This window comes from Chamaea fasciata, unplaced genomic scaffold, assembly GCF_029207755.1.
Source record: "Chamaea fasciata isolate MVZ Bird 193981 ecotype frontalis unplaced genomic scaffold, bChaFas1.0.hap1 SCAF_3, whole genome shotgun sequence".
NCBI classification, from domain to species: domain Eukaryota; kingdom Metazoa; phylum Chordata; class Aves; order Passeriformes; family Sylviidae; genus Chamaea; species Chamaea fasciata.
Genome location: NW_027094088.1, coordinates 18146831 through 18153560, shown reverse-complemented (window position 1 = coordinate 18153560; position 6730 = coordinate 18146831).

Sequence of the window (6730 nt, the reverse complement as noted above, 5' to 3'; positions counted from 1 at the left end):
AGCACTGGAGAGTTTCACCTACAGCCCAGCATGCAAACCCTTAGAGCTACAGGAGGAAGGGTGAAGTTGGAGCAGGTATGAACAAGCCCACACTAAATACTTGCGAGTAGAACAGTAATTTCCCGACACAAAAGCAGTAAATCACAGAGAGGGCAGGAGATGTGCCCCAAACTGCCCAGAGACAGCCAGGCCTGGAGGTCCCCGCCTGCCTGACCCCCAGATTAAAGACGGATCCAGCTGCTCCATGTTATAGAAACTCAGATAGAACCCAGCTTTGGCACATTGTCCAGTACAGATCCTGAATGTTCAGATTAGACTGGACTCTCCCAGTGTAAAAAGGAAAGCAACACAGGTCAGAGGACAAGATTTTAAGGATCCACTAGAAGGATAAGCATGAATCCCTTTCATCCTTTTTGTCAGAGGCTGACATGGGCAAAATAATGAGCTCTCACCCTTCCTATGTGAGCACTACAAGGTGAGAATTGATTTTCAAGCCAAATGGATCAGCTCATCACACACTAGGAGGGTACCTGGCAGCAGCACATGATTTCTGTACCCCTTTCCTTCCTCACTGTGCAATCTATTTACAATTTCCTGGTTCAGCAACCACATCTCATCATGTACCAGTCCATCACATATCAATCCACCAAGTCAGAGACAGGGAAAGTGGCATCTCCACAGCAATGCACTCTCCCATGTCCTTCCTAACCTTGGGAGCGACAAAGCATTTTCACCTACAACCAGGAATACTGACCTTTTGAGCTACAGGAGGAAAGATGAAATTAGAGGTGGTAAGAAGTTGTCAGCATGATAACATTAAATCTAAATTACCCCCCAAAGATTTTGGTTCTGCGATGTATGCAGATAATTAATTTTTCAACTGGGATTTTCAAGCTGTAACTACCAATCCAACTGGGTCTATTGCAAAAAAAAAAAAAAATTATAAAATGCAGTAATATCATCATCCAGCAACTCAGATAATATATATATATATTAAAACAGAGAGCAAGATTTTTGAAGCACTGAATTCTTGATTTTTTTATTAATAGTTCTAAGGTAAACAGCAAGTCAAATCCTTTTCCTCACAGCCATTCTTTAAACAATCAGCTGCTTCTCCTAAATGTTCCTCGTAGGACAGCAGCTTATCTAGCACAAACTCAGGCTTTTGTTTTCCAGTGTTGTGATGCCACAGCAGGGCACCAGTTCCCCTGCACACTGGGAAGGCAGGGGAAGTGGAGGAAGCTCTCACTTGTAACAGCTTCACCTCCATCAATCTGCTCCCACTGAGAGCAAGTGTGGGGAAAGACTTCAAGCAATTAAGTCACAGAGTGACTTCACCCAGCAAAGACCACTGTCTGGAGGTCATTACCTTCTGAAGGCTGATAAAATATAAGTCCCCATGTTACCCAGCATAAATGCAGACCAGGCTTTAACAGAGCTGTGCAATTGCTGCATGAACAGCTGTCCTCCCCAGCGAGGGAGCAAACAGCTCGATGGAGAAATGCACTGCTCTCAGACTCCACAAACACTGGTCAGTTCCCCAGAGGTGCCACTGTGAGACATCACTGGAGCATTTCCATGCTCTCTATTCCTCTTTGTCCTTGGCTTGCTGAGGTGGGCACTGGGCTCACAGCAGAGATGGGGTCGCTCATGCTTCCCTCAACACCTCCCTTTCAGGCCATGCTTGGGGAAGGAGCTCCCCATGGGCTTGTGCTCAATTCACCACGTGAAATGGCCCCTCCAACCAGGGCAGCTGGAAACCATGTTCCTGTTTGTGCATCTCCCAAAGCTAGACATCTCCTAAGGCAAACATTTGCTAGAAAACACTTGGAATCATTGATTCAGCCACCTTTTACTTTCTAACCAAACTTCTCAGTACAGTACTAACGATGTGCACCAAGAAAATGTTTTTTTTACTTGCTTATGGAGTTGTCCTCATAGGAGAGCTCTGCAGAGGTTACTCACAGCAAGCAATGCTCCCTTCCGAAGGATACTCAGCCTTAGCCAAGTTTTCTCACAATACAAAGAGAGGCCAAATGTTATTTTGTCTCATATTTTATTTAACTTTTTATTTTTCTAAGAATGTTGACTGTAAGTTGCTATTCCACCCCAGTTTCAGAGGATTTCCTACACAACTTTACTGACTTCATGCTTAATACATTTTATTAGCCTATGACATAAGATTGGCCTTTTTCCTATTCTCAGAAACCACAGCCCGCTGTGACTTTTTTTCTGAGCATATTCAATGAACAGCTTTCTAAATGCTTTTGCTTTCTGTAATTCAACGCCCAAAACAGACAAGACTTGTCTATTCCCTAAAACTGAACTTCTGTTTTCTGAAAAGCACACAAGAATTCTTACTATGAAAGCTGGCAGATCTTAGTTACATTCCCACTTCCAGCAATAGCAGCACATGGGATTTTGACATTTATTTTCCTCAAATGCTTTTGCCACCATGGTGCACTTGCTCAGACATTTGAAGAAAACCACAAGCAGACAAAGTGAAATCATCTCAGAATTGAAGCAAATTCTCACAAACTCTCATAGTATACTGATTGCATAAAATCCAATCAAACCCATTGAACCTCACAAGAAGGGTAAAGATTGCTAAAAGAACATACTGAATATTTAACAGATGTGAAAAAGAAGCCATCAAAATTCTCGCCAAAAACATAGACACCCCTTATTAAGTGCTCTCAAACTAAACAGTTCCTTCTTATTGAAAGATTTCTTCCACATCAACCATTCTTTCACTCTACAATCAGGGACGTTTTATCTTGTTTAGAAAAAGACCCAGAACATAATTGCCTTCATCAACACAGCCGTGTATAGCACCTGCCCTGCACCTAAGCAGAGAAGAAGGTGTGTTGTCCTGTCCCCTGAACATTCAAGTCTCTGGAGTCATGCATGAAGAAAGGATTTCACCTGTTGTAATTGTGACTGCAGAATGGGGCACTCCAATGTTGGCTGCTCTCTGGGGTAGCATTATTCTGGTTTTAGGGGCACAGTAACAACCAAAGCCAGTAGTTCACAGTAACAGGCTGTGTGTAAAGACAACAAAGGGCAGATGCCTGTCCCTCCTGAAACTGTCATTTGAACAGAACAATGCAAGTTCCCAATTCTACTGGCAGAAATGGGAAGCAAGAGGCTGAGTGACTTCCCTAAAGGGACACAACAGCTTACACAGTGGAGCAGAAAATTGGGAAACTGGGGAAAACAAAGGTGCTAGCCAGCACAGTATTTCAACTGCAAACCTGTAGCTCGCACTTCATCAGGTATCACATGAACTGGCTAAAAGAAAATGTCCTTAGGGGCTAGACTGAACTTTTATGTGTTCACTACTTAAGTCTGCCCATTTGTTTTTTTAAGCACTCTTCGATTCTTGTAAGGTTTTAATATATTGCATGACACCTTTGTTTGTCCTTGTTAGAAATGTCAGTTCACTACAGAGGCAAAGCTGAGAAACCACTGTTAGCCATTCTGTTAGCTTTTTGCAAGAAGATGATATCCCCCTTTTTCCTTTCTTTTGGAAGCCGGTTTTAAAAGCATCTTAGTAAAATACAAGCTTCCCTCTTAAGTGATCGTCTGGCATAAGAGGAAACAACCTGTTTTAGACAAACAGTTCATCTTCTAAGCAAGGGGGTGGGATTGAAACTGTGCACAAAATGAATTTATAAGGAAAACGAGAGCTAGTAGTAAACATAAAGATGCATCCTGGTACTCCTGCTTGCTTTTTATGGCTTATTCCCAGTGGGGAAGCTGCTATAAAATGACCTAAGTGAGAAACTGAAATGCAACAGCTCTGGCACTGTTACTCCACGTGGATGCTCTTGCTGCACAGTTACCAGCCCGTGTGGGTTTGGTAAGCCACAGATGATGCCAGGTGTCCCTTCCCTGGAGCACACCATAGGACAGTTAGGGCAAGGAGGTCATGGTGGTAAACAACATCCTTTAAAACAAAGCAACAACACAGGTGATCAGACAAGTGAAGTCAACCCACATCTCCCGACCATGCCTGCTCCAGTTCAGCTCTGGGTCACTGCCATGGGACTGTGGTCAGATACTCACCCCACAGCCCTTGCAGACATCCCTGCCTTCCCTGTGCTTGGTGGCAGGTGACAGGTCAAGACCACCCTGCAAGCACCTTGAGCTGCTGCAGATGGATGAGTTAGTTTAATGAATTAGGGAACAAGCCAACCTGAGGGAGTTTGCCTCCAGCACTCCCATCAGCATCCCCCCAACCCTTCTGCCAGCGGAGTGTGGGGATGGCTGCACATTGGGAGGAGTGGGAAGTGGTTCAACACCTTTAAGGTACTGGAGTGAGATGATATGTGCTCACAGACTTGTTTATACAATTTCATTAAAAAATGCAGCTACAGACTGACATTTTAATTCGTCTATATGACATTTACCCAGGGCTTCAAAACAAACATATTTCCACTTACCTGGCTGTATATGCCACCTTTAAAGCAACAGAGGAATGATTAAATAGGAGTTTGCTTCAGTAAAGTCAGCTAGTTTTTCAAACCTGTCTGGGTCCATCCTGCTCATTTCTATTTAAGTTTCTCTAATCATCTTCTGCTGCAGCCTGGCCAGGAATCTCAGCAGGACAGACAGAGATTATTATTTTCTTAACAGTCTTTTTATCATTATGATTTTCCCATTTAAACGGTGGCTGTTTGAGTGAACAGGCAGTTACTGGTCTCCCCAGGGTACTTGTACCTTAGAGAGCAGAAGAGACTGGTAAGAAGAAGTCATCAGGTGTGTTCCTGCAGCATCCACACCACCAGCATGAAGCAACACATTAGGAGCACACCAGGAGCACATCAGTAGGACAGGACACGACAGGCAGATCTGTGCTGCCCAGGAGGGGACAAGGACTTGGGAGGAAGAGTATGAAAAGAAAAAAGGAACTGCTTTCTGAAGGTCTATATTTATAAATTGCCTCCAGGCCAGACACAGTGTTACTTCATTTCCTTAGAGCTTGGGTGAGATCCCTCACTCTGTCTCTCCTTAGGGGAGCCAAAGGGGAAGACACTGGTGATGAGGAACAGAGCAAGAGGGCTGGAAAAAGCCCAGTTGGAGTCACTCCCATAACTCTGTTCAGCAGTTTGGGGTCATAAAGGCTAGTCCCTCCTGTCTTCCAAAAGAGATCGGGAAAGGTGAATTATTCAAATTGGCTCTGTTGGAAAATAAGTGCACAGACAGTCACTGCCGTGGCGGTCGCTGTGAGCCGAGAGTACTGCAGAGCTAATGACGGTCAGCTGGGCCAAATTCCACTCCCACCCCCCCGCGTCACACCCAACCCGGCCGATCGATGCCGTGAGAGCAAACAGTGCCTTCCGTGCACAAGGTCTCCTTCCCAGAGGCAAATATCCGATTGTCCTGGCCTGGCAGCCGCAGGCTGGTGTGCACAGGGCACAGGAGGGCATGCTGCGGCTGACACGGTGGGACAGGCCACTTCTGGGGCTCCTTTCAGCACCCCAGCTGAGAGATGCTGTAGGTGTCGTCCTGGGCAGTCCTAAGCCTTCCTACCCCTCCTGCAATGCCAGGTGGCAAAGGTTTTGCTTCTCATGCCAGGGAAGCTGGCTCCCTGCCTGCTAAAAGTGACAACTCTTACCTTTGGTGTGCTCTCCTGCCTGTTTTTTCTTTCATGGATCAATGTGGCTCCTCTCTCCTGAGCCACAACAGTGAGAATACTCTGTCTTGCATATTTCTGCCTCTACCCCCAGAGACAAAAGGGAAGCAGGACAGAAATATAACCTTCATGACTTATCTGCACTTTGAAGCGTACCAGAACAGATCATCAGAGATGCTGGTTTCAAGTGCCACTGTAGCTGCTTGAGCAGCAGCCCTGTATAGCCCTAATTTGGGAAGAACAGCTCCTGGTTCCCATCCTCCAGAGCAAGCTTTCACATCAGGAAAACTTCCAAAACTGGACCACAGTTTTGGTCCTGCTTGCCTGCAAACACTAATCAGGCTCTGAAGGTCAGAGGTGTGAAAAAGTGCAATGCAAATGAAGCCCTTCCAGACAGCAGATTTGTGTTGATAGCAGAGCTGAGCTCTCACCAGCCTCACTCACTGACATAAGTGACCTGACCTTCGGGGGTCAAATAGCAGCCCAGATAACTGGCATTAATTGCCCTGATTTACAGGCAACTTTTAAACTCAGTGTTTTGTACCTGCATCATCTCCAGCTGCCTGCCCTCCGCTGGCCCACTGAGACAGGAACCAGCAGAAGAGGCACAGATCCCCCTTTCCTCTACCTCTCCTTGCACCAGGCTCTGTGCCAAAACAGCAAAGGGGCACAGAGCAGAGAGAGAGCCACAGGCAAACACCACCCATGCAAGGAGATCATCAGCTACGCTCCTTTGCTCAAAGACCACCTGAGCCTCCACTGCCTCTCTCCAGCACGAATGGCACGGCTCACTCACCTGATTAACCAGGTGGAAGGACACCAGGCTCCCAGCCCTCTCATCAGCCCATGGAGATGAGGGGGTGGAGGACCACACAAGCAGGCTTCAAGGAAAAGCACTTCAGTCAGCCCTCAGCAGCGCTGCACTTTGGCATTTGCAGGTGTTTCGGAGGAAATTAATTGAACTCTCATGAAACCACTCCAAACGTTTGTCCTAAGAGAACATCCTCACTCATTTGTTTATGGTGGATACTTTGTACTGTGAGTTGCTGCATTTAGATTAGCATTCAGTGCCACTTTCCACCCCACCCCATT